This window comes from Vicugna pacos, chromosome 1, assembly GCF_048564905.1.
Source record: "Vicugna pacos chromosome 1, VicPac4, whole genome shotgun sequence".
In the NCBI taxonomy this organism is placed as follows: Eukaryota; Metazoa; Chordata; class Mammalia; order Artiodactyla; family Camelidae; genus Vicugna; species Vicugna pacos.
In genome coordinates this window covers 78,674,794-78,701,639 of record NC_132987.1, presented here as the reverse complement: position 1 = coordinate 78,701,639, position 26,846 = coordinate 78,674,794, and the positions used below count along the sequence as shown (strand labels likewise).

Sequence of the window (26,846 nt, the reverse complement as noted above, 5' to 3'; positions counted from 1 at the left end):
AGTGTTGTGGCAACCTTGTGGGCTATTCTATTGGGTGGGCTTAGATAGAAGACAGAAAGATAAGACACAGAAAGACTGAAAAAGGTAAGAGTTTCAGGTGACTCCTAAGAACAGAACACTAGTCTGCAGCACAACTTACCTGGAGGAAAATGCTGGAAGCGTATTAACAGGAAAACAAATAAACATGAAATCAGAAGACAAAGAGAGCACAGAGGCTACTTGTGTCTCCTGACTGAAAGCTTTTCAGGCGTGCCTTCAGAAGCAGTCCTCTCCACCCAACAGCTACTGCAGCAACACAGGCAGTGACGGCGACTAAGGCAACAGGAGCCAGAGCACAGCCCGGAGCTCCCCAAAGGTTTCTGACAGTTCTCACACGCTCCTGCTCTCCTATTTAAGCATTTTTACCCATCAGTTGGGCGTCGGAGCGCCTCACCGTTGCCAAGTATGGCCGTCACTTTCCAGCCAGGCCTCTGAGGCCCAGGACCCTTGAGGTCTCTGTATCAGCTGTGGGTTGGCCTGGGCATCTGGATAAAACCACTTTAGTTTAATACACTCACCCTAACACATCGAGAAGCAGGGAAAACAGTTCTTTGTGAAAAAGACCCAAACATGTGGTTTATTTTAGAAACATGTCCAGATAAAGAATTGGTGGTTTGGAGACAATAGATTGGCTTCTTCCACAGGCGGGAGTCTCTTTTCAATCAGCTAAACTGCATCTCTAGCCATAAAGCCTTAACTGTCTATCACTTTAGTTACAGCTGTGTTCCATGTTTAGAAATATCAATTTTTATTACTTTACTAGCTCAGACTTGGCCCTTCTTTCCTGCAGAATTATACAGGACCGAGACAAGCCTGAGCACCAGGAGTGAGGCAAATGCTAGAAGTACTGAATCCTCCGCCTGCTGCATCTCCACATCTCTCTCTACCTGGTGTTATGGGCTCTTTTGAATAAGAGCCCCTTATTTCTCCTCAGCTCTCCAACTTGCAATTAATTTAAGCAATCATATTTTGTCAAGGGCTGAAATACATCTATTTAATTTTAATAAATGTAAGGTTTAGCTCCTCCATGAATTTTTAAGCTTCTTTTGGGAAGGATCTTTGTTTCTTATGCATTTCTATCTGTCACAGCATCTAGCAGGACATTCACTGAGGATATGTCATTAAAGACCAGGTTTTGGAATTTGTGAAATTCCCCAGGATCAGAGGCTGTTTTTGTGAAGTGTTCTAGTTTGGGGCTGGGCTATGTCTGTTTGAAGCTGGGCATGTAAAGGACATAGATGTGGAAGCTGACAAAGGCAGGCCAACAGAGGACACAGTTAGTCTGGGGTGGCACCTAAACTAGACTCGGGAGAAGAGACAGAAGCCAGTGAACAGAGCTCTAGGTAAAAGATGGAAAATAGTCAACAGAAAGAGCCTCAAACAGGAGGGACTAGGATATTTTTTTTCTTTTTGCTCATCTGCAATTTTTATTTTTTTCTATAGGAAATATGAATTTTATATATATATATATATATATATATATATTTGAAATTTTGGGAAACAGTCTCTTTTTAAAGTCTAGAAAAAAACCTAATTCTCAAATTAGAGCAATCCCAAATAATTTCAACATAAATTTAATTCACACTTAAAATATTGTATAAATTGACAAGTGGGAACCAAACATACATTCATTTTTTATTGGATTTTTACATTTTTCATGTATTTATCCATTATTTATTTTCTTTTATTTTAATGTTAGGCCTTCCTCTCTACATTATTAAACAAAATTTTCACTATTGAATGTACCGTTACATGTTTTCTCCATATTCAAATGGTAACAGGCAAGTATGTATTGTATATACTCATGCAAAGACTCACACATATGTACAAATGGAGAATTTTAGTTATTTTATTGTTTATTTTACTTGAAAAGACTGTTTAATAGCCACTTTTCTGTATCTTTCAATTTTCACTAAACAATAAATCATAGAAATAATTCTAATCAATTGCTAGCTTTAATTCATTCTTTTTTAATGACTCCAAAAGTGTGTTATGAATTTACCATATTTTCAGTCATTTTCCTATTGGAAAGCCATTGATTCCTATTTAGTATTTGGCTAGTATGAACACTGCAATAAATATCCTTCCTACTGATGCTTTATTTTACGGCTCGACTAACAAGAAGAGGGGTTTCTGTGTCAGAGGGTAAATGCATTTTTTAATTTTAACAGACACTGCATTCCAAAATGTCTTTAATACTTTGGGTTTTACACTTGTCAGTCAGGTTATTACTCTTTCAAATTATTGTCAATCTCATGGCTGTAATGTGATGTCTCTTCATTACTTTATTTTGCATTGAAAAAATAACAGTCAGTTTGAGCATTATTTTCATATACTTGATCTTTTAAAGATCTCTATGAATTGATTCTTATACTTTTTTTAAAATAGAGCTACTAGTCTCATCGTGACAAGTTTTCAGTGTCCCATGTGTAATATAAAAACAACACTCTGTCACCATACTCTCATACATTTTCTTTCAAAACCTATTATACATCTTTTGATTTTTGTCTGTGTTATCTTTTGCTATAAATGCATTTGCCTTATCTCTTACGGCGTCTAGGTTTTCAGCCTTAAGAAGGTCACACTTGCTGCTAGCTATTGTACATGTAGTGGTCTCCTGGATGTTTGCAAAACTGTTATTTTTACTTTTTACAAATAAATCTTTAATCAATCTGAAAACTATTTCTTGTACATAATGTAAGATGCAAATGGATAGCTGACTGTGCCAGAGCTAACTGTTAATGATCCATCTTTTCCCTGTGAAATGAAATACTACCTTCATCAAATATAAAATCTTCTAACTACAGTTGATTTCTAGATGCCCTTTTTCTTCTATAGACTTATTTATCTATGTTTTTCTTATAAAAGAATAGCTGAATGTCAGAGTTTTACAAGATTTTTTATGGTTATGCTCTCTTACTGCCCTTCGTGTGTGGGGGGGAGGGGAGAGAGCACGTGAGCTCTAAAACCTGGTCTACTCTGGCATGTAAATTTTAGGTAATTTTTTTTAAATTTTAAAAATTCCTAGTTGGGATTCTGACTGACATTAAGTCCAATTATTAGTTTGAGAGATTTAAAAATTTTAAATTATTTGGATTCTCATCCAAAAACCTGATTTGTCTTTCCATTTGTTGAGAAATTGCTTTATATCCTTTCATAGTTTTTTTAAATTTTTCTTTATGTAAATCCTAAACCTTTAAAAATATTTCCCTAAGTACACAAAAGCACATGGGTACACTTCATAAATTACTCAATCCCAGCAAATCTTATGGAATCCACTGAAATAAGTCAAATATGTAATTGTGTCTCTGTGTACTGTGCTGAGAAGGCATATCCATTTTCTTTATATCATGGTCTGAATGTAAATTATGGGTCTTTCCCCTCTCCTACCTACAACTACCTTAATGTATATAGTTTATTATCCCACGTCTCTTCAACCTGTTCTATTCTAGAGTAAATGACCCTATATCATCCATCTCTAGGTACTCCCACTTGCCTTATTAGTAAACAGTCCTCTTTTCCAAAAGAGTTGCTAAAATCACCATCTTTTCATTCAGAACCAAGACATGAGCACCTGACTGACTCTTAGAAGTGATGTAGATTCCGTGCTTCACAAAGTAGACTTCTGTCTGTCTGTCTGTCATCTATCTATTCATATGTGGTTGATTTAAAATACAAAATATATCCCAATTTCAACTGAAATTTATACATATATTATTTTTCTGATGAATCACTTAAGAAACAAGTTTTGATCTTGTTGGTTTTTTTTTTTTTAACTTTAAAGGGGGGTAGGGAGAGGCCTATGAACAATATCTTAAGACCAGCTAAGGAAATACACAACACAGTAAGTGCATATCCAAGATGTAAGTCCCCGCCCCAGCTAGGTGGTGACCAGAGACTGGGGACCCATCCAGCCGTATCAGTTAGAACCCTGCTTTATATTAGCAACTGTTTTAACTCACAAGCCAAAGGCATCTGATTCCATAACAACAGAACAGGTGCTGGATTGTACCCAAGGACTTGTGACTTGTCTAATAAAAATTAAGACAAAACACAGACTTTACAATTTAAAGCCCAAGTAGGGCAAAACTGATTTAGAGAAGATGGATTTAGGAGGAATTATTCACAGCTGATTTCTCTTATCCTGATCTACAAAAGTTTGTGGCCCCCATTGTTAGTCAACTTACTAAGAATGGACAAATCTGAGGGTCTGGACTTGAATCACTTATCCTGATATTAATGAACTGTGAAAAATTGGACAAATTAAATTTCCAATGCCACAACTAAGAAATAGAGATTATAATCCTGTATACTTTATATCAGTGGTTCTTAATTGGGTCAATTTTGGTTGTTACAACTGTGAGCATGCTACTGGCATCTAGTGAGTAGAGGCTAGGGATCCTGCAAGACATTGTACAAAGCACAGGACAGTCCCCACAGCAAAGAATTATCCAGCCTGAAGTGTCAACAGTGCTGATGTTGAGAAACTGCTTTATAGGGATTTTGTGAAGATTAAATGGAATACAGCTTATGAGGTGCATTAAACAGGCCTGGCCTATGGTAAGCAGGTACATGGTTGCTGTTCTCAGTATTATTATTAATTACCTGAACTCAGTCATTTTTCCCATTCAAGTTTTTTAGTGGGGAATACTTTGTGGTTGTTTGTGAGGAGGGATAAAGTTGTAAAGTGCAATGTGGTGAGTGCTAAATTCTGCACATAAGTAAAATGCCACAGGAATAGTGACATATTAAGGATAATTTGCTAATTAGCATTGTACAGTATCTCCAACCATTTAAATCCAAACGTTTACTTTCTTCTAGGGATGTTTTCCTTGTTCATAGAACTCCCTTCAGAATTAGCAACTCCGGACAAGTCCGTAAAGTGAACTCCATCAAGTACTAAAACAAACAAACAAAACCCAACAATCCCTGTATGAAGTTTCTGCCTTACTTTGTTTGATCAGACACACTGTATAATATTGCATCTTATATAAAATGTCCTCTTAAAGATAATAAAAGGAAGAAATGTACACAGTCACTGAATTAATAATTATATGACCTGAATGACCACAAGGATACAAATGGTGTACATGTTACACCCCCTGAGTCTGGTGAGCCACTACATGGATGTCTTCAATTCTGATTTGGGTAACTCAAGGTCTATGTTGGTTTGTATCAGGATTTTTTGATTAATGAATAAAACCTGAAGTGCTTAACAATGGGAAAAGGGGATTTTAGACAAAGATTAATATCAGATCAGCTGAGCTTTCCTGAGTTTGCACGTCAGCAATTCAAGAGCACTGACTCCACTGATTTTAGGACAGAGTCAGTGTGGTGCCAGTGCCAGCTACAGCATCATCACCAGAACGCTTGTTAGAAATGTAGCCTCAGGCCCAGCTAGGTTTCCTGAACCAGGAACCCCGGGGATGAGTCCAGCAATGAGTGTCTGGTCATAGCCCTCAGGTGATTCCGATACACACTGAAGTTCTGAAGTTGAACTACAGGAAAAAAAACAAGCAAAACCAAACAAACGAAGAAGCCGCTTTGTAGGGACTCCTCAAAGTGAATATTTTTATATGAATTTGTTTTCTATTCCTCAAAGAGGATGCAATCTAGATCCACTTTTGCTGAGGGGTCTTCATTCTCACTGAAATACAAGGGATTAATTTACCTAGATTCCTAACCTCAGACAGACACACAGCCCAACTGACAGTAGCAGAGAAGCTGGTTACTATTCCACAAGACTTCCTCTTACCACAGCACAAGAAGCACCACCTGATGTACGGAAAAAAGGGAACAACTCTGGGTTTGAACAAAGTCCCAATCACTTACAGTTAAGTGAACCTTGAGCAAATTATATTACCCATGTTATCCTCAATTTTCTAATCTATTATAAGAAAGTTAATTCATAGGACTTTAATAAGGTATAAAATTAGGTGTCTGGTTCATACATATATTTTTAAGAGATAAATAAAACTCCCAAGAAGAATGGGTGTTTATGGCCAGCTAAAATATCTTCTCTTTCTATGGATGCTATATCCTGTAGGAAAGCCACGTTATCAGAAGGTGGCTTAGTGAACACAGGCTCAGAGGAGGGGAGTTATTTATGTAAGTGTTTCATGGGTCAGTCTAAGACTGCCTAACACACCCACCTCTGCAGTAAGAGCTACCACTTACTGTCAGGCACTGTACTAAACATATATATTCACACATTTGCTCCTTTCAATGATCTACTGTCTCTGTCTTACACACGAGGAAACTGAGGCACACAGGGTGTACAAAACTTATTCAAATTCATATAACAAGCAAGTGGCAGGCATGGCTAGGAATGAAACAGCGGGGACCAGAGCCTGCCTGTTTAGCACCCATGCTGGGAACACAGCTCCCTGGCTTAAGCTGGAAGATGAATTGTCACTCTGAGACGACTGATTACTCTTGGCTTACAATTTTCTTGCTCCTCTGCTGCTTCTTCAAGTGAGCTTAGCCAGCTCCCAGGTTTGGAAAAATTCCCAACCAGGGTTTCTGTTCAGGTGTCTGGATGTGCAGTTACTCTGACATACTGGGTGGCAGTGGAAACTTCTCTTTATATTTCAGCCCAGATAAAGATAAATGAAGGCCAAACAGGAAAAGAGCTGAAGTCAACATTCGGACTTTGATTTGAAACTAAAACACAACAGTGTTAACCCTTCCAACTTTTCAAATTCTTAAACCTTTTAATCTCAAGTTGAGGAAAGAAGAGCTTTTATTTCATGGATCCCTTAAGCAATAGTTTTGTGCTAAATCTTTAAGTTTGTCGGTCATGATAATAGTTCTAGAAGCAACAGAGACAAAAAGAAAGAAGAGAGACTGAGATTATACTTAATCTAATCTATACCTTATTTTTCTTATCAAAAAAAATTAATGCTTGAAAATAACACTTCACAGTAATACATGAAAATGCACAACTTCTTAAAATTGTATTTACCTACACCTAATTAGCTTTTGTGATCATGATACAGATGACTCTAGTCCTTGAATCAGCTATTCTTGAAAAATGTTGTCATGGCAAAACCTCTATCACAGGGCACATTCTGAGCATGAAGAGGTAGTGATCAAGTGAACACTGTGGTCAGAGAGAAAGAGAAGAGCGCCAGGTGGAGTATTAATTGCCAAATTTGTTAAGAGAGTAGGGAACATGGTAAACCTCCTCCCTGCCAGTTAAACTCTGGCATGACTTCTACAAGTTGAGAATTCCTGCTCTAGTTATACAACAGGATACACATAAAGCAGCATATAATCATTGAGTTATTGGCAACAAGGTAAATTAAGGAAGAGACATTTCTTTCAAAATATTCATTGATTATATAAAATGTTTCAATCTTTCAGGTTTCAGGGATACAGCAGAGAACAGAACAAAAATCTCAGCCCACAAAGAACTTAAATTCTTAATACTCATCAATGAAACCACGTAACTCCACAGTATCCAGAATTTATTTCAGCATGTCTTCCGTAACTATCCTTGTAATGATACAGCTATGGAATCTTCATACTGCATAATTTCTTTCTTCAGCAACACATGAGGATTTGTATTGAGATGGAACAAACATTGTGGTGGGATAAGCTTTGTCATCAGAGATAAAGCAAGACCTTAAAAACAGAACAAATGTAGGCACAGGCTACTCCTTGATGCCACTGCCCATATTGTTTATAAAATCAGACACCCGAGATGCCATTTCATATGCCTCTTACAGAATTTCCAAATGGACTCAAACTAGTGAAGACCTAACAAGAGAGGGAGACACCAAAAGAGCGATGCAAGCATTCAAATTCAAGAAATAAAGACATTCTACAAACACACTCCATTTCGTTTCAGAATCTGACACCATAAATCAACCACATGACGGTATCCTTTGAACAACGTTAATTCTGGGGAGAGAATTAATCAGTGTGTAGAAATGCAAACATTGAGCTAGAGGTAATTAGATGTGAATAGGATATCAGGTGGACTCTGAAAGGAAATGAAAGTATTTTTCTCTGAAGGAGGTTGTCAATAACAAGCAGAAAAGTAGAAGAGGAAATCCTGGCCACCTAGAGACACATCTCTTTGGAAACTGAGGCATAACAGCATAATGGGATGCCCAGAGTGGCTAGAGTTATGGGTATGTTGGTAATAAATATTACATAGTATAATAGTTCTAAAACTAATGACTGAAAAAGTGCCAAGATATAGCAGCTATTCAAAGGAGCTATAGATAGACTAGATGGGGGAAAAAAGAAAAAGGAAAAGGAAAAAAACAAAAAGTTTTGAGAAGGAGCTGAATGAATTAAAATGGAGACAAGAGTGTATTTCACTTTTCAACGAAAGCTTTCATGTGCAGTGGGGAGTGGAATGATAGTTGGAAGGATTAGCAGATCTTGATTTTTGAGGATTAGAGAAAACTAAATTGTCTTTAAAAACAGAGGTGAAGCAAATAGGGAAAAGATGAGGAGCCTCATGTTCACTGAGGGAGAACCTCAATTAAGAACATACTGAATCCATTCAAAAATCATTTCAAACATAATTCGAAACTTTGATGCTTGGTCTTTCATTTAGCTTTTGCAAAATATTAACCTTTCCATTTTTATTTTATCTGATTCCCTGGGTAGTCCTACCAAAAAGAATCACTTTAAACCCAGATTCATTATAATGTACAATATAAGGATCCCACTTAGGAAAGAAAAAAAAACCTACTTTTTATTTAAGTGCCTTTTAGAAATCCACGATAGTTTCATTTAAGGGAAAATGTTTCTAGAGAAGCTCAGTATTTCTTGAGAGTCCAAAGTGAAATGACTTTTTGAAACTAAAGCAGAGACGAGCTTATCACCACTCAGAAGACCCTTAACTTCAGGCCGTGACAGTTTTCTCAGTCTTTTTTAAACATTAACTGTAAAGCTTGACTGAAACTAATTTTTGCCTAAAAAATTTGTCCCTAGTAAATTAAAAATGTTAATTCATTTACTAAGAAAGTATAGCCCAGCCAACTATAAATAATTGATTCCTCTTTCTATTCCCCATTTAATATATATCCATATACAGTGCAGTAAGTATTGGTTGTTGTTGAAGATGTTAGTGGTGGTACACGGTAGAAATTTTGCATTTTTCCTTTTTGTTTGAACAGCAACTCTACTTCCCTGGGAATCACCTCTTGCTCATTCCATCTGACTCTCTATGGGCTGCCAATCACAGCACATCTGTCATCTTTCTCATGGGTTTACAATTAACCACCAATCACAATACTTCATCCTTCTGACCACAGAAACTGGCTCAGGGAAATCATAGGACATAAGTTTTGCAAATTAGAGTCTTTATAATGACACTAAAGGAAAACTTTTATCTTTCCCCTTAAATCATTAGCTATAAAAAGTGTGATTCCAGAGCTGCTGGTAATGATGATTCTACCACATAGAGAAGACCCTGAAAATTCTCAGTCAGGAGACTTAATCACAGCTGCTCTCCCTTTGTTTCAATTCTGAATACATTAAGTGCCCATCTTACGTAAAAACTAGTCTAGAGATAGTAATAGACTGAAAAATAAATACGATGTCACCTCTTTGTTAAATTTTCAGCCTAGTTAATAGCCTGTAATGTTTCAGTCATCAGAGTTTATTCAAAATATCCTAAATGAGAATGTATTTTTTCCAGCTATTTGACAGCCCTGGTGATACAGTGGTGCTCACACAGATACACTTCCTGGACTCATGGAGTTTACAGTTTGCAAAAAGAAACGCATTAATCAAGTAGAAATATTTAGTTTTAACCTGTGATTAATATTCTGAGGCAAATCAAACATATTTGAATATTTATGTAAAAGAGGAATCTATTTGAGATTTGGTGGTGGGGTGTGGTGGTGATGGTAATTTCGTGGACTGGAAGGCTGGAGGCGGGAGCAGACAGGCCTAAACCCTTAATGCTGCTGCTGGGCCCTAAAGGCATATATGACATCAGGGCACTGGAAGCGTATCCTGCTTTGACTCGGATGCTCACGGTCTCCACCACCATGCTCCATCCTTCACCCTGACACACCCTGGTTGCCACAAAAAAGCAGCAAAGTAAGCTGAGGCAGAGGTGCTATTGGGACACACTCTGGGAGCCAATGGAACGTGGCCTGGAACAGCAATGAGCTCTATGCCCGCGGACCCGGGGGCGGGGATGGTTAGGAGAGAAGCAGGCAGCTGCCTCAGGCCAACTGACGGTGAGGGATTTCTAAAAATACTAAAATGTTCAATGGAGAAAAACGAGATTACTTTTCACAAATGTAATTAAAAATTGGAGTGCCTGTTGTATACATCAGTCACCAGCAAAGCCCGTTAACATCTCCTGGGAAATAAAAATACAAACTGGGTAATAAGTAAAGTCTAACCTCTTTTCTCTTTTCCTTTGTGCTTCCTCTAGTTTCACGTGCTCACACGGCGCCACACAGAAGCCTTGCGCCCAGCGCTTCAGAGCGGAGTTCTTCCAACCAGACGGCTGCGCCACCGCCTCAGCTGGGCAGACCGTACGCAGAACTCAAGATGGCGGCGGCGGCGGCGGGTCTCGTGCGGGGAGGAGGCGCTGCGCAAGCCCAGATATGGAGCTTGAGCAGCTGACCTGTGCCCGCCCTGACCTCTGCCTCCTCCCCCGCCCCCCCACCCCCATGCACTGCTGAGACCCATAAAAAGCAGCCCCGCCCTCGGCCGTCAGGGACAGCATGTGCTCCCGAGGGCGAGCCCACCCCTCTCCATTCTCTGAAAAAGGACTAAAATTTTCCTTTGCTTCTGAACTGAACTTGGTCTCCTAGTGCTGTGAGTAACACTGGGAGGAAGACCCTTGCTGGGGACGGACTCCACAAGGTCGGTAACACAATCAGCGTGTGAAGCTTGAACTACCTCAAAGGGAAGCAGGAAGGGCTACGTTTCTTCTTGAAGTGTGTAAGGCCTAGATGGTAAGTCTGCAAGACACTGGGAAAGCATTTTAAGGGAGCAGAGATGATTCTGCTCAACATATTCTACCATCTGTTGCAAGATTGCTGGTCTGAGTTTTCTGCCATGGTATTTCTGGGTCTGGCATAGGGCCTGACTTACAGTAAGTACTCAATCAGTGTGTTCAATGAATGAAATATTACAATGAGAAACAATTCCCATGCTTATATTTAGCAACTTTGCCTAAATTTCTAGGCAGAATGAATGTTTTTTTCCTTTTCAGTCATTTCTTTCTTACTGTCCCTTCATCAATACCTATCAGAAAAAAATACTGGATTCTCTTGACTTCTTTCTTTACCTGAAAAAAAAAGTTATATCAATATAAAATAAATGTCAGTTATATTTCTAGGTATTTAGGAAGTTTCACTGTTCGGTTACTAGCATCTTTTAAGCATCTTACTATTGCTATAAAGGAATTGCACTATCCCCATTCCTACCCAAAGAGCCAACAGAAACAGTGATGACAAGTATCAAGTTCATTTCCAAAAGTGTGTCGTTATTTACTGTTCACTATTTCAGCGCTGTGGAAGACTTTCTGCCTGGAAGGTTGGAAAGGCTTCATAGAGGAACATAAGTACTCGTGAAGACTTGAAGGATCCAAAGAAGTCAAAAAGACAAAGATGTGGGAAGTATCCTTCCAAGAGAAGGAGGGAATTTAATAAGATTACATGCAGAGGAAAGCAGAGTTTGGTATTTAAAGATTCCTACAACTCTAAAGAATGCGAGCATTTTAAGATTGTTTGTGATGAATTTTATAATCAACTCTTTCAAAGAACTGTATTCCCCAACTGTTTGTATCAATTTCTATCAATAAACTATAATCTGGAGAATAACCAGGTGGTAAATAAAATTTCCTTGTTAGGGCAAATTTCTGTAAATTACAAGCTAGTAAAAGCTTCCAATAATTAAAGAGAGTAGAGAGGGAAAAATAATAACTTCAAGTTGAAATTCTAACTATAAGGAAACTTGATTGAGTCAAATTGTAAAAATTCAGTTATTTGTGGTTATGAGGTTTTTTATGACTGTTGTACAATCTATCTTTATGCTTTTTAAAATCATCTATAGCTCCTTTCATAGTTCCTTTATCCTTTAAAAGCTTTGAGAAAAATGGAAGGAGAATGTAAATAGAAAAATTAAATTCAAGAGAAAAATAAAATGCCATTAAATAATTTAATATAAAAGAAGATAATTTGGAATGCAACAGTATGGGCAATTAGGGTCGTTAGAAAGTAAAGACAAACAGCTTGAAGAATTAAAGGAAGAATGGACAAATAGATATAGAGGTTTTTATTCATCTGTCAATCCATCCACTCATGCATCCATCTATTTGACTCCAAACTCTGTCTATAATATAGATTCGTATTTCCAGAGATCCCTTGGACAACTCTATCAAGATTTTACAACTTTCTGCCTTTTAGAAAATTGGGAGTGTCAACATTCATTTAATTTCTCAAGACAACAAAGTCATTCTTGATTCAAAATTTTCCTTTGCCACTCATACAAAATTGTTCATCAAGTCACATTGATTCTACATTTGAAAAGTCTCATTAACTTTCTTTTTTTATTGTTGTTGTTGGGAGCCACTGTCATAGATCATCTCTTGCATGGATTACTGAAACAGAATTGTTCACAGTTTTCTGATTTTACTTCACAGAGCCCTTCCAATTAATCTTATTTCTTGATATTCAATATATTTTTCTTTCATTTAAAGAAATAAATCTTTCAAATACACAAGATATTACAGAGTATAACAGAGAACTATATTTCAAAGTTGTTAGTATTTTCCATGTTTGTTTTAGGAGTTTTTATTTCTAAAAAATGCTGCTGATAAACCGAGGACTCTTTTTCACCCCTCTCTGTTTTCATTTTCTTCCCACCCTTACTAAACAAACTTAGTCCCTTGAGGCTGGTGTGCATCCTTCCCACCTATGATTTAAAAAAAAAATTGTGTCATGTATGTATACATAGAAAGCAATGTTCTATATAGTTTTGTGTACTTTTAAATTAAAGCTACATGGTGTAACACCATGCATATTCTCCTGCATCTTACTTTCTTTACTCAATGTTCCTTCAAATCACTTCAGCATTTTTTTCATTCAGCATTGGAAGGTGTAGTTCTGTTGATACAGTTTATTTGAAATACTTTGTAGTATTTGTTCCATCTTCCCATCTTCCTTATTATATATGTTCTGTATTTCACTCTCAGCTTGCTACTAACTATGGCCTCTTCCCAACTGGTTAGTGTTAGTACTGGTAGTAGAAGCCACAGCAGTAACAGCAGTAGCACCATCAATGATTATGTAAATTCACAAACATTTTCATCAATTTCTCTGCCCGTTTCTCCTCACATTCCACTCTTGGTTTTAATGTCAGTTTCCTTGTTAGTAAAGAACCTTTTGAAAATAATAAACTCTCACCCTGAAAGCATTATTCAATCTCTCTTGAGTCCCTACCAATGAGTGAAGTTCTAAGTTGACAATCAATTTACCTCAGCACAGGATATTATTTCCTTGTTCCTTAGAAATATTTTTACTTTTACCCTAATTATTATTTTTGGTTGTCTTTTAATTTTTTCTGATTTACTTTTAAGATTTCTATATTGTTGATGTTCTCATATTTATTAAATTCAAGAAAATCTGGGTCTTTTTGTGTGTTGGACATTGCCTCTCATGTTTTCTTTTACGGAATTTTATTAGCTATATGTTGGACATACTGAATCTAACCTCTGTGATCAAAACTTTTTTTTTATGTGACCCATAAGTTTCTCTCTTTGAGCTTCGTTTTCTGTGATTTTTTTTCTAGGTTCCCCAGGTCCTGGTTTATTTTCTCAATGGAACTTATTATCTAAGTCTTTAAAATGTACTTATTTTTGTTATTGCTTTGAATTTGAGGGGCTATATATTTCATTTCTTAAGGTTAGATTTGTTCCTACCTTAAACTTGCCTTCCCCTCACAGTTTAGTACTTTCATTGTGATTTCTATTCTTTTTAAAAAATCTTCTTAATCATTTACCAGCAGAGTATTCAAATTTCATTCTACATTGTAATATTGCTTCCATTTCTTGGTGTTAGTTCCTCTCTTTGCTATATGTACCAACCCCCCCTTCAGGTGACAGTTCTCTCATTTGTTCTGCAATTTTTTAATGTGATTTAATTTTTAGTAGGACTCTTTGGACTCTGGGGAATCTGAAGTACTCTGACATGAGAGGTTCTCTGTAGACTGGTTTACGTCTTTTGTGGTTATAGGAGGTTCAGTGGTGCAGTAGCTAGGATTCTAGTTGGCCCCCACGACCTTTGTCTCCTACCCTATGATTATGTTATATTACTGGCTGCGATGGTCAATTTATATGCCAACTTGGTAGGCTAAAGTCCCCAGTTATTCAACCAAACAGTAATCTAGGATTTTCTCTGAAGGTATTTGTAGATATGATTAAAATCCGTAATTAGCTAATTTTAAGTAAGGGAGGTTATCCTAGCTAGTCTAGGTGGGCCTGATTTAATCAGTTGAAAGGCCTTATGAGCAGAACTGAGGCTTCTCAGAAGACTTCCACTTGTGGGCTACAGTTCCAGCTTGCCCTTCCTGCCAACGTATCCTATGGATTTCCAACTTTCCCAGCCAGTCCCCACACTCACATATGCCAATTCTTTCCAGTATATCCTTTAATATATATCCCCTCTTCTTTTTCTCTGATTGAACACTAACTGACATATTGGCAAAAGAAATTTTTCAGTGTAATTAAAGATAGAAAAGGAGAAAGTAACTCGTCTAAACTTACAAGGAAACCAATCTGCCAACAACCTAAATGAGCCCCAAAGAAGACTCTTCCCCAAAACATCCAGATAAGAGCTCAGCTTGGCTGACACCTTGATTTTGGCCTCGTATGACCCTAAGCAGAGAACCCAGCTGAGTCTGCCCACGTCTTTTGGCCTACAGCACTGTGAACTAATAAGTGGACATTGTTTTAAGCCAGTAGGTTTGTGGTAATTTGTCACACAGCAATAAGAAACCAACAGAAGTACTTCGGACCGGTATTCACACTGACGTCTTAGGTTGATATTCCACACCGTGGGTAATATGAACTTCATTTTCAACTTACGAGTGACCCGGGCTTGGGTTTAAATTTCTGTTGTGTGATGATTTCTACCCTCACCCCCTGGCAGGCAGCATTCTTCCTTGTAGTTTCTTTAGTCGGTGGATGAAATGTGACTAATCCTGTTTTTAAGAAACAGGCAGTTCTCGGCTTTACGAAGGATCCCAGGTCCAGGTCCACTTACCACTTTCAGAATTTTTACAATTAACCTTTTTTTAAAAAGGCTAAGTTCCTATGCCAAAACTTCCAGTCTGAACATATAATTATAAGAAAAACCAGGATCAGGTGGTAGAATGAGACTAGAGAACAGTTTCACAGTCACTTAACTGAATTCCTTGGAGACAAGCAGTTCAGAACTGATCACTTTTCCAGTTTGACAAACGTAATACAGGGCATTTACTACGTACTACATAACACCCTTCCTAAGCCTGGGTCAGTGTTCTGTGATCAAAGACATTGGAATGCATTAATATTCACACCAAGTCGGCAAATAAAGAATATGAATATAAGCTCAGGTGAAATTTGACTGCTATTTGGTTCAAGTTAGGGCAGAGTTTACCACCAAACATTAAAACAAATCCTACAATTTGGGAGCTCTTAGATTTTGAAATTTTAATAAGGGATTGTGGGTAAACATTCAGGGGAAAGTATTTTTAGGAGCAAAAAAATGAGATCCTAAAAGTTGGGATAAAAAAAGTAATATACTTCCATAAAGAACAAAGAAAATCTTGACAACAGGGCTTTCCAGTTAAATACAGAATTTTTTGGAGAGAACTTGACACACTGCTTTCATCCAGGCTTAGCACTTGGTGTTTTAAAGCTGCCCTTTCAAATTGTGAATTCCACTTGGGCAGGAGTATATCCTACCACTATTAGCACTAAATAAATATTGCAATGTCAAAAAAGTAGCCAGATCATCAGATTATTTAGCCATGTGCTGTCTCACAGATCCTCTGAGTTCTGTTTCCCTTGGGGAGAAGAGCAAGGTTTGTTCGTAATTGGACACTGTCATTCTAAAGGGAGGCCTCCACCCACAGGTGCCGCCATAGCTGAGAGGAATCCGATTAGCAGCTTAAGTAAAAAAGTCATTTACTTCTTTTGTTGCTCTGCAAAGGCAATTAGGCCAGAAGCTGCATGTAATTCTGGAATAATGCTGAATAGTGTGTGTGTGTGTGCATGCACACATGTGTGCCTGTATAGCATTTTAAAGCAGGTGTAAATAATCTTTTCATTTAATTCTTTCAAAGAAGCTGACATTAAAAAAATAAGGAAAGAACAGGAGAGCATTGTAAAAGGGCACAGCTGTCATCAATCTGCTTTTCATTCCAGATACATCGTCATGACTTCAGTGATCCTCCACTCCCCATATTCTGTGTTCAGAGTGTTTGCAAAGACAAAGGGCTTAAATCTACCACATCTTGATGTTCTACTAACAGTGTTTGTCACAATTCAAATAAACATTTACCTCTTGTGCCAAATGGTTTTCTTGACAATCTGTGGCTTTTCTTCTGACTTTGTTTTCTGTTCTCCTGAATCTAACGACACCAACTGAGAGATCGAGGACTGGTTCCTCTTTCAGCTGAGAGAATAGAAAACATTTCTATTACAACAGCTTTTGAAATCACCTCTCCTCTAATTTCACTTAAATAGCTTCTCCTATCACCTGTGCTTTCAGTTGAGAAAAGGTTAGTTCTCATCCTCACAGGTGACAAATCAATGAAAGGACTGGTGACAACAGCAATGGGCTGTAGCCGGAGTTAATTATGCTCCAGTGCATGTCTTTCATTAAGGTGCTGTTTCCTTCACCAGAGCCCTCGATAAAGCATTTCTCAAAGGGCCCTTTAGGAGTCTGTGCAGGGTGGAGCAGCCTATCAGGCAGCTCCGGTGGGACATAGCGCCGCGGCCTGTGAGGTGGCATTAATGGGGCTGAGTAATGCAACTTGACAAGGCCTGATGAATGGGACTTTCCAGGGGGATGGTTGGACAAATATAGGCTCCATGACAAGCACAGTTTTCTAAACAATGTGAGGCTTCATTTATCATTTGATTGGTTATGAAAAAGACCTAGTCCAAAAGGAGGGCTGGGATTTAATGAAGGAATTGTCTTCAGTGGTTAGAAGCAATGTGAGTTGATGGTATTATCAGTGATGGGTTTATTGGTAATTATACTCTTCATCTTGTGGCATAAGAGAAATCTCTGGCTTGAGAATGTAACTAAGAAATTGCCTAACGGCAAATTGGAGTGAAAAACTTGCTACCTCCTTAACAACTTTGTGGCTGCCAAATATGTCTAGATATGCCAAAAGTGGGAACTGATACTACCTAATAGCTTTGACTTCTAAAATATGCTCCATCACCACAATCTTGACTATAATATTTCATATCTTCAGTTTAGAAGATTCTTCTGGATTTTTTTTTTCTGTGATGCCCCATATCCAATGAGTATAAGCTTTGAAAGAAAATTTGGAAAGGGGGACTCTTGTTTTTTCCTGCTCTGGAAACTGGAAACTTAACTATAATGGTTGCATTGGTTTTACTAAATGAGGTATGTCTAGTAACAGAAAGAAGAGTTATTTAAATCAAGACCTCATGGAGACGACAACATTTTGTTGAGGGAGATTAAGGAATATTCATATTGAATGAAGTAAAAAGTCTATACACAGGAGCTGGATTTCAGTCTTGAGTTCTCTGTTCTAAACAACTGACAACAACCCTTAACCATGGTTAATGAAATAGTTCTTGTCAGAACAGTGCCTTGTTCCACATCATTTATGTTGGGATGGCAGCTTCTTATATTTCGAGATCCTTGTTATTAACGTTTTTCTATGACTGTAGTTTATCAAACCATTGGTTATGTGACCCCCGGGTACACTTTGCAAAATGTTGGCCCTGGGTTTGTGAGGTTTGCAGCACTGTATTAAGCTGTGTGCGCCACCCACGTCTGCTGGTGGCTTTGTTCTCTTTGTGGTATCAACATCATCATCCTTATTATTATTATTAAATTTTGGTGGAACAACAAGGAAGAGATGTTTGTAAAGTCTCTATTTGCTTAAAGAATAAGAAGGAAAGACGCACAATTACCAGAAGACATAGAAGCAATGAAGGTTTCTATGTAACACTGCTAAATATATTAACCTTGCCCTCCTTCCCCACAAGCAAAAATAGGATTGGCACTATTGCAGTTAATTTTTAAATTCCATACACTGTCTTCAAGAAAAGCCCATGCTTGAAATAACATGGTCTGCTGATATACAGCTGCCTCTCTAAAACAATTCCCTTATTCATTTGCAAGTCAACTAATCCTTTGTTTCCATGTTGCTTCTATTTTGAGGCCACGTTTGTGTCTGGAAGAAGTTTTTGAATACGAAGATGATGATAATCATAACATGCTTTTGTGAAGTTCAAATTCTACAAATTCTTTCATTAATGTCACAGAATTCATCTCTTATAATAGCTAAAGGGAGGGAGAGAGTTTGAAACCTACAAATACAGAGAAGATGTAAGTTGCAGAAAATAAGCGAGAATTTAGAAAGAAAACACATAGTTCTGAGTTAAAGTATCCTGATTAATCTACAGATCTACATTAAGTTCTTTCAAACCTGAGTTTAAGCCTCTTGACCTCTAAATAAGTATTTTATTACATGGCTTCCCTAAATTCTCCCTAATGTTAATGAAATCTTTGAATCTTGAAATCTGTGAAGTTCGAATGCAGTGTTCACGTTGCCATTTCAGTTTTTCTCTTCAGTGTTTTCTGGTAGTGTTGAAGGTTTGGCATCTCTTCTGGGCAAGTGTCTAATTACTACTTTCCCTTGGCATTTAGCCCAGTTAATCTCATTTTATTTCCTTCTGCAGAGCATCCCAGAAAGAGTAGGGTTATTTTGAGATCTTTACAATGAATAAATGAATTTTTTTTAAGGTGACTGCTATCATTTCTAAATCAACGACTTCTTTTTATAAGTCACTGATAAAAGAAACACATTGGGCCAATTTGAAAGAGGAAAAGCAATGTCAACTTAGCAAGTGTGTGTGTGTGTGTGTGTGTGTGTGTGTGTGTAATGGGGCAGATAAAATAAAGGGAAGATAATCTGTAAGTGGGAGATTCCTGAAGTCAAAATACTTTATTTTTCTTTATTATAGTGGTTTCCATAAGCATTAATAGTGCGCACTCCTTCCTGATGTACTTCAGGAGTTCGTATGAAAGACAAAACCAAAGCAAAACCTATGTATTTCAAACTACCCCCAAGAAAACCCACTGTATGACTTTTTGTTAATCTCCCTGAGTTTTATTATATGCCACCATGATACCCACATAAAAATCTTTAGAGTTGGAGACTTGAAGTACAGAAATAGAATGTGAAAATGGACATAAAATCACCAAGTTCATAGCCCACTATCTGCTCAGTATCTGGCATTAAACACATACACATACCCACACAGACACACACTGAAACTTGTCCTTCCTAGTTTCTCAAACTTTCCCCTTGTACCAAAATTATTAATTTTGGTTAGTGCCCAAATGTTTGTATGAGTTATGAGTGAATATGTGGGGACAGGCCATGTTTGAAAATATGGAAAATGTCTATGTTTGGCCACCACTGAGCTTTCCTAACAGAATGTACTTACTCTTTCCCTGACCTTTCATGAAGAAGCAAAACTCAGTGAACACAGGGGAACATGTGGATTTGTTATATAACTTTGGCATCATAGAAAATAGTTTCCCTTTTTTTTTTCCTCTTAAATGCTTAGCTCAGAGACATGCTGATTAACAAAAACAGTCTAAATTGAAGACATGTAGGTATTTTCTGGTAACTTGTTAATTCTGAGTAAAAGTCAGCAATGAGTTAAATAATTAAACACTCATATATGCACACACATGTGCAGAATTTCAATATACTATTTCTTTGCTGATTAACTTCTGGGGCAAGTGATTTCAAAAGGTTTTTAGGTCTTCATATTCTAGGCATCTAAGGTTAATTATTTTGCAATTGGAGCTATTACATGGTTGTGAAATTTCACAAACTATCATAGTAATATATATATATATATATATATATATATAAATAATATATGGGGCATGTCATACAATCCTTAGTTTTTCAATATAGAAAATAAAGGGAATTTTAATCCTGTGACATATTTTTGCTAGTGTGAACTAGTACAAATAGGAGGTGCGGCAGTAAGTACAGCTAAAACAGTAAGTAATGCTAAGAGATTGATAAAATCTGAAATGATATGTAAAATGAGGCAAAATTCACATCTAGACCATTTCAGCAATTTTTACCTAAAAAATATCTTCATTATTTCTGTAGGGAGGAAAGATAAGCTATTTTAGAGGCTTCCCCTTCTTTCAGTTTAATCTCTTCTAGGTGCAGATTCTGCTCCTCTGACAGCACCACAGCGCTCATTATGTACTGCAAGTCATCAGGCGGAGGTTGGGAGAGAGGAAGCCTGTTCCCCGAAGCAGTTTGTTTCAGCGGTGCTGCCAGAGCATAGTTCAGAATTATCTTTAATATGAATGAGAAGCTGGAGCCACTTGAATAGGCAGATGGAGTTTCGTCCCCCGCCACCCCCGGCCATGGACTTGTCTGCTTCTTTTTTTAAAGTACATTCATCATCTTGGTTGCTATTTTGTCCAACCTTGTTCTGCCATTCTTTCCAATTACTCAGTTTAGTTTATCCATTCCAGGTTAGCTAATTGGCTTTGCTTCGCCTTCCTTTTCACACATTTCCATCCCATTCCACATGTAATTCAAGTCCCATTAGCTCCCACTTCATTTAAACCAACATAGGGCTCCTGGGAGTAGTAGGGCTGTTGGAAACAGGTGCAATTGGCCAGATGGCTGCCTCGCCAAGAGGGCGGAGCAGACTGAGCAGCTCCCTTGCCAAATTCAGACTGTCAGGCTGAGACAGCTAAAAGGGTTAGCGGAGGGCTGAACCTGGATTTAATTGCTATACTTTTGCTATTGGTTTCCTCTTAGACTCCAAATGCATATTCTTTTCAGGCTCAAAGCCAACTTTAAGAAACAATCAAGCTGTCTATATAAAATATCAGGCATCCACCACTGTAATGTATGCTGCCAGGATATTGCTTGGTTCTATTTTGAAAGTAGTAAGACTAGTTCTAGAGATTATTTGGGTGCTAACTTGCCTCTGAACATCTATTTTCATGCCATATTTGCTACTCCCTACGACTGTCTCATGATTTTTAACTCAGAGAACACCCATTCTGAACCTCGAATTAACTCCTAGTCTACCTTCTCCTTATTGGCCAGGGCTGCAAAACAAAATCACATGGCCTTTGCCCACTGCAAATTCATGGTATCTAGTATCAAATAAGCTTTGGCCTAGTGTTTTTCTCTCATTTTTTCCCCAGAATATTCCCCAAAAAACTTTTAAATGCTACCATTAAATCCAGATTTTGCCTGCTTCACTTTCGCAAAGATGACTGACCGTCTATTTCTTATCATCTGCTGGCCATATATGCCTCCATATCTGACTTCGATCCACATGACTCTAATGATACTGTGTATTTAAGGGAGCATCGTTAGCCTTGTAATTTCCAGTCCCAGTTATTTTTGTCCCTTCAATTCCCACTTTCCTGAACTTCAAACAATGAACTCTAAGTCCATGTAAATCACCACGAAGATTTTATTTTTTCACTTGGGCTTTGAAATAGACTATTTTTGGTTTCCATTTAATCCTCTGGTCCTATCTTCTCTTTCTCTTTTTTCTTAATGCATTATGTATGTTTGGGTGTTATTCAAGGCTATCTTGCACCCTGTTGTTTCTATTTCATTTTCCACAACAAACTGACTATGCTGCATTTTTTAAGTGGTGGCAGTATGGTTTTTTAAGCTGTGCCTTAGCACAGGCACTGGGGCTTGCCCATGATGCTCTTACTGTACAAAGCCTGGATGTTCCGCCAAGTTTTCTTGAGCAATGATGCCAGAAAGTTGCCAGCTAAGTGGATGCTGTACACAGGCTCATCATCTGTCATCTTTATGTGACCAACAGCCACTGCCAGACGTAGCATCTTCTTCATTAGGAACTTGATCATGGACTTCACTTCATCAGCTTTGGCCACCATGTTCTCACTGTGGATCAGCAAAGAAAGGAACTCACCAGCCTTATTCAGACCTGGGCCAGGATTCTTGGGATCTGCTTGATCAGAGGCTCTGCAGCCAAAAAGGCATCACACTTCTTAGCCAGCTTCTTGACCAGTTTCCTATTCTTGTTGAGTTTCTTCAGAACCTTGATGTCCATGTTGGGGGATATCCATAGCCTTGGCCTCATCACAATGCTGCTGGTCCCCCAGAACACATGCGGAGAACTTGGGGCAGGGAGTGGACTTAAGCCTGATGGTGCCTGAGAAGCATTCGTCCTTCTGAGGGTCACAGATAAAACAGTAACTTTTTGGTGATGACTTCCTATCAATTTCTAAGAACTTATCCCAATCACAAGTTTTTATTTTAGCTGATTTTAGGACTGGCTGTGTTTTTAGGACTGGCCCATAGGTTTTATTTTTGTTTTTTCAGTTCTATGAATTCAAGGGCTATTATTCTTTTTTATTTGTTCCATATTATCTTGTTAACTGCCCCTCCTTTTGTTACCACAATATTCTAATTTTTTCTCAACTTTTTCAGCTCTACTGTTACACATTCTAGTCTGAATTATTGTTAACATTTCCTTGAACAATTGCAATGGATTTTACCTAAAAATAATTGATACTAAAGACAACAGAAGCTAAATATCATGTAATATTTACTATGTGGTAGGTATCTTCTAGTTGATTCAATGCAGTTTGTCATTCACCCTCCACAATATCCCTGTGAAGTATTATCTCTATGTTAAAGATGGTAACATTGAAGTACAAAGAAATTATGAAGCTTGCCCACTATTATAGAACTACTGCAAGATAGGACTCGAACCCAGGATTTCTGAGAAGGAACAACTATGCTATAACATGTCTGTTTTCCCTTCTTTGTCTTCTCTCATCTAAATAACATGTGTTTAGAACAACAGCAGACATTCCTGGTCTAAGAGCCTCCAAAAAGAGAAAAACAAAATCCCAACTTAAAATACTGTCCTCACAAATTCAAATGCTCCCACCTTACCGGACTCTTGGTTTTCTTCAGAGCCTTCTCAGCCCTTCCTTAGAATTTTGATACCAGTTCTATCTTTGGCACTCTGGGTTTACCCTCAGGAACAATTGGTCATAAAGGAGAAAAAAGATCTTTAGAGGGAACATATTGAAATTCTCCTGAAATAAAGGATCCTTGTCTTAAAGGATACGGCTAAAACTGTATTTTTTATCTTGAATTCACAAGTTACTTTATTACCTTGCCCCAGCACCACAATTTCATTTTTTTTTTAGTCTGTTAGTCTTCTTACATCACTAATTTTATTATGTATTTCCATTTTAAGAAATGTCACCTCCCTCCCTGCTTCTTGAAGCATAAAATTCAATGCTGGCCTGTCATTCAAAATCCTGCAAACTATATATAACTCTTCCTCTGTTATTCCCCTAATATACACAGACCACTTTAAACACAGTATTCTTGTAATTTTCCTATCAACATGCCTTTTTTCACTCTGGTTCAAAAACCTGGTGTTACGCCAATTTTGTATGTTGAAATCCTACTCTGCAAGAGTCAGATCATGGTTTTATGCTCCTCATCCCATAGCCAGAAATAAGCTCTTCCATTTCTCAATTCTCAATGTACTTTGTACTTCTCTTACTGCATTATCATACGGTGGTTTGAATTTTTGTTCTCTCTTTATGTACATTTCTATGTTTCCTGGTGGATTGTAAAATATTGATAAAAAGGGTCAGCATCATATGTTTCTTTGTATTTTCCCAAAGCTAGCAGTGGACTTCTTATAACAGATGCTCAGTAAATGTTTACTATTGACATTGTAAAAAATAAATGGTATGATTAGTATTTCAGTTTATAATATGCTTTGATGAAAATTCTAAACCTGCCATCAGCATGATGGGAATAGACAGCAATGAAGGAATGCCAGGGACAGCACTGGTACATTGTATGGTATCTAATTTCATCCTTTAAACAACTGACATGGTAGGTATCCTGACTCTTATTTTATAGGTGAGGGAATTAAGTTTCAAGAAGATTAAGCAAATGCTCAAGATCCAGATAGAAAGTGTCAGAATTGGCTGTAAAATTCAGGCATTCCTGACTCCAAAGCCATAATCTGCCCATCTTCTTTTTTACATCCATAACTAGTTTTCAGTAAGACTTATTGAAATGCCTCTAGGCTAATTCTTTCTTCCGTGTTTCTTCCTTCATGTTCTAATTCTAATCTCTCATCAATCCATATGTTGATTTCTAGAATATAGTCTTAACTGATTTGCTTCCCTACAAAATTTCCAGCCCTATATACTGTTTCCTATATACAGCAGCCTGACCCATTTTCCTTAAAATTTTTTCCTTTCATCGTATTTTTGCCTAGTCAACTAGCTACAAAATAAGCTTGAATAATTTTTTTCAATGATCAATTTTGCCACATCTGAAATAGGAATAATAATATAATCTATCTCATAAAGTTGCAAGTATGAAATGGATGCTAAAAGCTTGGCTTTGCTCACAAAGTAAGCATTTACTATATTTTAGTTTTTACAATGTACAACATATTTTAAAACTGCTATGTCTAACATCGTTTTACACAGAAAATGAGATGCAGACAAGAATTTTGCTTACAGTCAATCAGAGAGCTGGGATCAGGTCTAAGAGTAAAATCCCAACTTATTAAACTAAACACTAATACTTTTTTTTTTACTATACAAAAATTGTGTGACTCACTTTACCTACCTTCTTTCCCACTGTCTGCATGTATCTCTTGCTTCATGTCACAATATGCTCATCTGTATAACTTAATTTTGTTGTCCCTGCTTTGAAAGCCTTCTAAAGCCACTTTGGTTGTCTGTTCTCTAACTCTCAGGTCCTGTTCAAATAACACTTGCTTTAAGATATTTTCCACAAAAATTGCAGGTCATTACCTACTCTTCTATGCCTGACTTTCTCTCAGGTTTACTTTCTACATTATGCATTTATCATATAATTATATTCTACATTGCTTGTCCTATAAATACTTCATACTAGGTGACACTAATTTTAATTTTATGTAAGGAACTGTTAACACACAAAACTGGCTGAAGCTAAAAGAGTTACTACCATCCTGCCTTGCCAACACCTTCTCACCAACATCATGGCAAGACTTGGTTTCCTATTCCACATGTCACTCTAGATTGTTTTGAAGTGGGCATATTTGAGTTTCTGGGCTTTTATATGAGTATGTGAGAGAGAGTTTTTCAATATTGCTTTTTGCAAGTGTTCAAAAGTCAGACTTGAGTTCAGAGTTGTCATCAATTCTATTGCTAAAGCTCAATTTACTGCCTTCCCTAATTTGCTGCTTCTCTAGAGATTTGTGTAATGCTGAAACATGAAAATGTTTGTCCTCCAATATATATTTTCCAATGTGCCCAAGATAGCTGCCAGATTTCCCAGGATTTTTTCTTTCCTGTCTCATTGTACTGCACTCGTATTTCCTCTCTTCATTTTATCTTTGCCTACTTCAGTGGAAGAGTTATAAAAACTGCTATGGAGTCTGGGGTAATTTCCAGCTCCAGTTATAAAAAGAATCCTCCTGTTTCTGTGAACAATTCATCTCTCTGATACCTTCAATAAAATCTCTTTCACCATATTTCCCAGAGCTTTGTTGATTAACCACTTTGTGCTGACCATGGGTCAGCCCAGGACTATATTGTCAATAGAAGCTAAAGAAATGTGTAACAGGAAGTCATAGTAGTTATTACTTATGGTAAAACATATTCCATTTTCCATTTGTAGATCTGTTTCTTTCATTTGTAAACCACTGTAAGGACTTATAAAATTTACTTTCATTTTCTGCCTACATTAGCCCTTAGAATAAGTAATTCAAGTTTTGAATAAGAGCATGGAATATTACTAGCATTATCTTTTGGTAGTAGAATTACAGGCAATTTTCTAATGCATTGTACAATATTTTAAAAATAATTACTAAGTTATTTTATAATTAGAATGAAGCAATTTTAATTTTGATAAAAACAAGACTTTTCAATGTTATTATCTAGTTGAAGTAATATACCATGTTATTTCCATGGAGATACCATGGTTTTTTCCTGTTACAATATATTTAAAGATATCTACTTTATTCAATATATTACCACTTGTTAAAATTGCTCATTTTCATCAGTTTTAGTTATACTAGAATGAGGACTGGAAATTTTAAAGAGACATTTTTATGGTCAAACTGTTTTATGGTTTCAAGACACCCTACTAATTGCTCCTATGTCATTCATTGCCTAGTAGGAAAAGTATTTAGTGTCCAGGAAAAAAATCCATTGAATTGCCTCACAATATTTTTTAATTCATGGTAGAGAAACATATCTTGAAATTAGGACTTTCAATTGCAAAAGAAAATAGTCCACAGAAAAATTGCTTTTTAATTTTCCTAAATCTTAACTATTAGACATAGACAGAATTGGAAAGAATGTAGAATGCTTCCTAAGACTTAAATCTGTCCTAGAAGGAGATAAAAATTTGACTCTCCTATGAAACAAGGTTGATCTGAATGGTAAAACTAAGCTGAGAGGAGGACCCAGTGCCCAAACTTCCAGGCCAAGACTTAGAGGAACAAAGGCATTAGAAATTCTAGTATGTTAAGGGGGATCCAAGAGTAA

General features: G+C 37.2%; 1 pseudogene; it reads right to left on the bottom strand.

Annotated features, from left to right (window-relative positions):
- Positions 1 to 21,968: 21,968 nt before the first annotated feature.
- On the bottom strand, positions 21,969 to 24,957 carry LOC102539674 (large ribosomal subunit protein uL1-like; annotated as a pseudogene).
- Positions 24,958 to 26,846: the final 1,889 nt, after the last annotated feature.